The sequence below is a fragment of the Eschrichtius robustus genome, chromosome 17 (genome assembly GCF_028021215.1).
Source record: "Eschrichtius robustus isolate mEscRob2 chromosome 17, mEscRob2.pri, whole genome shotgun sequence".
Taxonomy (NCBI): domain Eukaryota; kingdom Metazoa; phylum Chordata; class Mammalia; order Artiodactyla; family Eschrichtiidae; genus Eschrichtius; species Eschrichtius robustus.
In genome coordinates, this window is record NC_090840.1 from 85,694,439 (window position 1) to 85,700,438 (window position 6,000).

Sequence of the window (6,000 nt, forward strand, 5' to 3'; positions counted from 1 at the left end):
TCTGCTGACTCTGGGCCCCCAGCCCTGCCCCGCCCCCCCCCCCCCGAGCTGTGCCAGTGTCTGGAAGCCTCCTCTGCTTGCTCCCGTGCAGCTTAAGCTCATGAGAACCCCCACAATGGCCCTCCCCCTCGTCCCCTCCCCCTTCCTCCCTTCCCCTCCCTCTTCCCAGCCTCCCCTCCCCAGGGCCTGCACTCTCTCGGCGGCACCTAGCTCCAGGGCCAGGTGGGCATGGTCCTCACCTGCCCCTGAGTGGAGTCGAGGCAGGATGTGTGGGAAGGAGGGCAGGTGGGCTCCCAGAGGGGGCGGGGAAGGACGAGACAGAACTGCCCAGCTGAAGCCCAAGGCCCCACTTGGAAGGGGCTGTCCCTGGGGCGCCCTGTCCCAGCGCCCCGTCCCAGCCTGCGAAGAACGCATCGCTGGGTCTCAGTTTCCCTACCTGAGAGCTCAGAGCCCTGCTGCGGGGGGGGCGGGCAGCGACGTCTGGGAGTCCTGCGTCCCTCCCGGAGGGGACGTGTCCGCCGTGACTCCCTCCTCTCCGGACGCTGACTGTGGACTCAGCCGGGGTCGGGGTGAGCCCAGCCACCACGCGCTCACACACACACAGCCAGTCCTCCCAGGCCGTGCAGACCCCCGAGGCTGGCTCCAGGTCCCGCACGCTTGGCCCACGGCACCCCAGGGAGCGCAGGAGGAAGCACCGGGCCGGGAGGGCGGGGTCAGCCCCGGAAAGGCAGGAAGGACCCTCCTCACTTCCTGGATCCCCTCCGAGGCTCCTGGGCCTTCAGAGGAGCAGAGAGGAGCCGGCCTCCGCCCACCTGCTGCCTCTCCTCTCCCCTGCCCTCCCCTGCCCTCCCCTCCCCTGCCAAGACTCCCCTTTGCCACCATCGCCTGCTCCACTTGCCCCATTGTTCCAGCCAACGTTCGGACCAGTAACAGCTCCACCTCTGTCTTCACCAGCACCGTGGCCGCTGCTGGCCAATAGCAGCACCTCCACCCGCACCCCATCCCCACGGCCATCAGCACCGTCACCCCCACACTGTCCCCGGCATCCACATCGTCATCTCCCCCAAACTGCATCTCTGTCACTTGACCAGCAGCACCATCACCGCCATGGCTGACAGCCACGAGTGTCACCACTAACTCGCTCTTAATCCCCTCAACGGCCACGACACGCCAGCTTTACAAGCCCCCGGCCAGGCTCTCCTTCACCATCGTCCCTTCTTCTGGACAGAGGACCTCAGGTTGGGGCCAGTCAGTGCTGGGGTGATGACGACAGGGGCCAGAGCTAGCCTAGGATCGGCTCAGGAGGGCCACCGGCACCCCGCTCCGCTTGCATCACTGAGCTGGGCTCTAGGCACTACGAGGTCAAGCCAGGCGCCGGCCCTGGGGGGCTGACCATTGATGGGGCTGAGACAGGCATCTCAGGGCAGAGGCAGCAACAAGCACAGGGAGCTTCGGGAGCCCAAGGGGCCTTCACCCCCCTGCCCAGTTTCAGGTTGGTCCCTGGGGACAGGGGGGATGAGGAGAGCCTGGGGACAGGGGGGATGAGGAGAGGGGGCAGGAGGCAGCTTGGCAAAGAGAGGCTGGGCCAAGGTGCCTGGGGTGGGCCTGCGGGCTGGGACTCACTCCACGAGGTGGGCCCCTGCCTGGGGAAGGGCATAACTCCAGGGCTGCACCCCATTCCCGGAGGGCCCCTGGCGGCCTGGACACTGAGGACCAGGGCTCACAGTTCCAGGAGCACCTCTGTGAGGCCACTGTGGCGGTGCGACTGCGATTCCAGGAGGACGAGCAGGTTTGGGTGGGCCAGCTCAAGGTACACCCACTGGACTTGGGCTGCCAGTGGGCACGAGGAGCGTGTCCAGGGAGCCGCTGGGCGTGGTCTGGGGCTGGAGGGAGAGGGTGGGTTGTGGGAGGGCCCTGGAGGGTTACCTGAAGCCCTGGGAGAGGGTGGTGGGGCTGGAGGAGTGGGGGACAGCCTGGAGACCCCATAAGAGAAGGCTGGCGGGAGAATCTCGAGGGGGAGGTCAGAGGGGAGTAGGGAGCTCTGCCCCAGAGAGCAGAGGTGGAGAGGCCGAGGGGAGGAGAGGAAGAAGAGGAAGTAGTCAGCTCCCTCCCTGCCCCCAGCCCCGCCAGGCCAGCCCTGCTGAGGGGTGGTGGCTGGAGCGACAGGCCCTGGGGGCCCTGAGGTCTCTCTGGAGGATGCAGGTGGGCATGGAGTCCAGGAGGGACAGGGGCGCCTGATGGTCAGGCAGCCCAGACCAGGCTGGGGGTAGGCCCCCTGGTATCGGGGTGGGAGGGGGGCCCTGAGCTGGTGGGAGGAGGATGGACAGAGGCCTGGGCAGGTCCCCGTCAAGGTCAGCCCCTCTGGGGTCAGAGGTCTCACCTTACCTTGACCAGGAGGAAGGCCTCAGCAGGCCACCCCTTCTGGGAGTGGGGGCTCCTGCCTCAGTTTCCCCCCTTGTCTCTCACACACTATCTCTGTCCCGATGCGGGCTGTGCCCTCTCCTCAGCAGCCTGTGGCCTGCAGGGGGTCCTGAGGGCCGAGGCCCACCCTGGGAGAGGGCCCTGCAGGGTGGCCTCCCCAGGCCCATGCATAATGCAGTATTTACCTGGGGCTGATTGGCAGCCCCCCAGGCTCCACGCTCCCCTCCCCCTCGGCCCCTGGATGGGTGAGCCAGACGTGCATTAAGACAAGAGTGACTTATCGAGCTGTCAGGGGGAGCGTTTTAAGACAGAATTATAGGGGAGAGGAAAAAGATTTTTACCAAATTAATGAAAAATCAATCTGGCCTCAAAAATCCATTAGCCTTCATAATGCGCCGGTTACAGGCCGAGCCGCACAATCCGACGGCGGCTGTTAAATACTGCGGCCCCCACCCCCATTCATTACCCCACGGTGCTTACTGCTGAGAAGACACCTGCCTCCCCGCCCCCCAGGCGTCCAGACTCGGCTGGTCCAGGGCTCCCACCCCAGAGCCCCTCGGAGGCCCCAGCCCTGGACCCCAGTGTCCAGCTGAGTCGGCCAGGGGCTCCCCCGGCAGACCCAGGGGTCCCCGGAGACTGAGCGAGGTAGCAGTACGGTGAAGGTGGGGTAGACAGGATGGGGGTGCTGCCCGGGGGGTGTGCTGGTGATGTCGGTGTCCATGCAACTGGCCGCATGGGCGGAAGGCTGGCCGTGGTCTCGGCCGGGCTGCTCAGCGGTCTGTGGCCGTGAGGGTCAGTGTGGCTGGCGAAGGTACTGCTGGCTGTGGAGACAGGCTGGTGCTGCCGTGGTGACCGTGCCGAGCTGGGTGGTGAGAGGTGCCAGGCCCGTGCGGGGGAGTGGGGAGCTGTGGGAAGGGCAGGAGGCCGCAGGGGCCAGGGGTCGGGACAGCAGGAGGGTTCTGGCTGACCCCAGACCCGGGTACTGCCAAAGGGACTCCTTCCCCACTGAGAGGAGGGGACCGGGCTGTCTGAGGTCCTCCATGCCCAACAGGGGGCCTGCACCGGGCCAGGAGGCTGGACTGCTTGATTTTCCATTAAATCGGCAAATCTCTCTCTTTTTCTCCCCTCTCTCCTGGAACCCTGCCTTAAAGCTCTCCTGCTCTGACAGCTGCATCCGTCAGGGGCCCGTCTCCCTCTGATCCCTCTCAGGAGGCGCAGTCAGAACCCCTCCTGTCACCTTGTCACCCACCCCCCTGGAGGGGCTGCCTCGGGCCTGGCCTCAGGCGGGCAGCACCCCGGGGAAAGCCCAGGGCCTAGAGGGCTGCCCCCTCACCTGGCCCTTCTCCCCGGGACCCCTGCCTGACCTGCTCTAGTGACGGCCACGTGGCCTCACCCACCGTGTGCCCGCACCCCACCCAGCCCCTGTTGTGTAGTCATTCCGAGCTGCCACCCTCCTGAGTCCTTCCGGGGCTCTGCTCGCCTCACTTGCTCACCGTTCATTCACTCGCACGGCTCCAGAGCCTGTCCTGCGGTGCCGCCCGGCCGGCCCCCACTGCCCAGACAGGGCTCAGTCCCGGCCCCTGCCCCTGAGGAGGGGGTGGGTTACGGGAGGCCAGGCAGGTAAGAGGAGGGCCCACGGGAGTGGGGCAGGAGGCCGGGCTGGGGAGAGACAGAGCAGGCCGGCGCCAGGATGGGTTTGGGGCAGATGCGGTGCTGGCCCGGGCAAGGCCCTAACGGTGGGTGCTGGGCGCAGCGGAGGGTGGTGCCGGGGGCCGGCCCAGGGCGGGGTGCAGCCCCGGGGGCTGAGGCCGCTGGAGGAACCCCTCAGACCCTGCGAGCCCACCTCACCGCCCCGGGGCTTGTGGCGCACTCAGGGGGCCTCCCCGCTGCCTGGCTGTGGGGACCCCCGGCCCAGAGGGGCGGCTGCCCCGGGGTGACCCTGAGCAGGCGGGGCGGTGGGCTCAGTGGGCTCCGGGGCCTGACTCCGCTGCCTGCCCGCCCCTCACCCGCCCGGCTGGAGCCAGACAGTCGCGCTGTGGCCGGCTGTGGTGTTGCGGATCAAATCCCAATTCATTAGCGGTGCCGGCCGGGGCGGGAGGGTAGTTGTGGGCAGGGGCCGAGACCCTGTCTGCGGTTCTCCGGGTGGCCTGGCCGCCCGGCTTCAGAGGCTCCCAGACCCCACCGAGGGAACCCGCTTCCAATAATCGGTCAGGGATGGCGCGTGCCAACCGTGAACCACTCAGACAGCGCGGCGGGTGGCCCAAGGTGACCTGAGCCTGGTCCCGCCTCTGAGGGGCGCCCAGGAGCGGCGGTGGGGGCCCAGGTGCCGGCCCAGCCCTTTCTCTGTCTGGGCATGTCTGCTGCCCCCCCTTTGTATCCGTCTCTCCTCGGGGCCTCGGCTCCCTTCTGCTCCTTCCACTCGTGGCCTGTCTCCCAGGTGCCCCTCTCGTTCTGGTTCTCATGCACGCATCCCCTCCCTCTCCGTCCGGGCACCTGTCACTTCTCTGCCTGCACCCTCTCATACCTGGGCAGGTCTGGGGTGCCCAGGACCAGCCAGTGCAGGAGGGAGCCAGGCCCTCCAGGTCAGAGGGCCCCTCAGTACAGGCTGGCAGTGTGCCTGCTAGGGTTCAGAGGTCACAGCCGAGTTCCCACTTTGCCTGGGGCGAGGGTCTCCCTGCCAGGCAAGGACAGTGTGTCAGGGGTGTCTTGAGCCTGCACAGGGCCAGGGGCTGGCCCGCTGAGGCCAGAGGAACTCTAGCTCCCCACCACCGGCCAGGCCTCAGCTCTGCCCACTGGGACGATGCCAGGGCAGCATCAAGATGCCCCGGCCTGAGGGTCAACCAAGCAGAGGCTGGTGGGCACGAGGAAGGGAGTGTGTCTACACCTCTATGCCCACCCCCTGACCACGCTGCACGGGCAGCCCCCCACCTCCCCCAGGGCCCAGCCAGGCCAGCATCCGTCTGATCAATGGCCAGGCACAATCCGACATCCTGAGCGGGGGATGGATCTGCTGACGCAGGCCGGCCTGCCGCATCCCATCCCATCAATAGCAGATCATCCGGTGCTGTGCTGCTCTCAGCCCTCCAGGGAGCCTCGGCAGGACGACGGCCGGGCCCTGCAGCCACAGTGGGGCAGGCCTGAGAGCAAGGTGGGCAGGTGGGCAGTCAACTGGAGGCTCCTGGGCCTCTCCACCTGCCCGTCTCCCTGGTGGCCTCCAAGCCCCAGCAGGGTGGGCCCCCAAAGCTGCCTGGGGGCCTCCAAGAGGCCTCACTCCCAGGACTCCTGCAGGGCTTTCAGGACAGCTGACCCCTCACCTCTGAGGCATTGCCTGCTGGGTGGAAGGGACTGGCAAGACCTTAGAATCCCACCAGGGCACTGGGAGGAATTCCTGGGCCAGACTACTCTCAGTTTGGAGAACTTTCTATGAGGCAAAGCTGTCTCAGATAGTGGGGGGCCATGGAAGGCTGAGCTCCCCATCACAAAGCTGTTCATGAGGAGGCCTAGTGGCCCTGACAGCAGGCAGCCAGGCCCTTTCTGGTCAGAGGGTCCACCACCCACTGTCCCCAAGAAAGTGGGCCC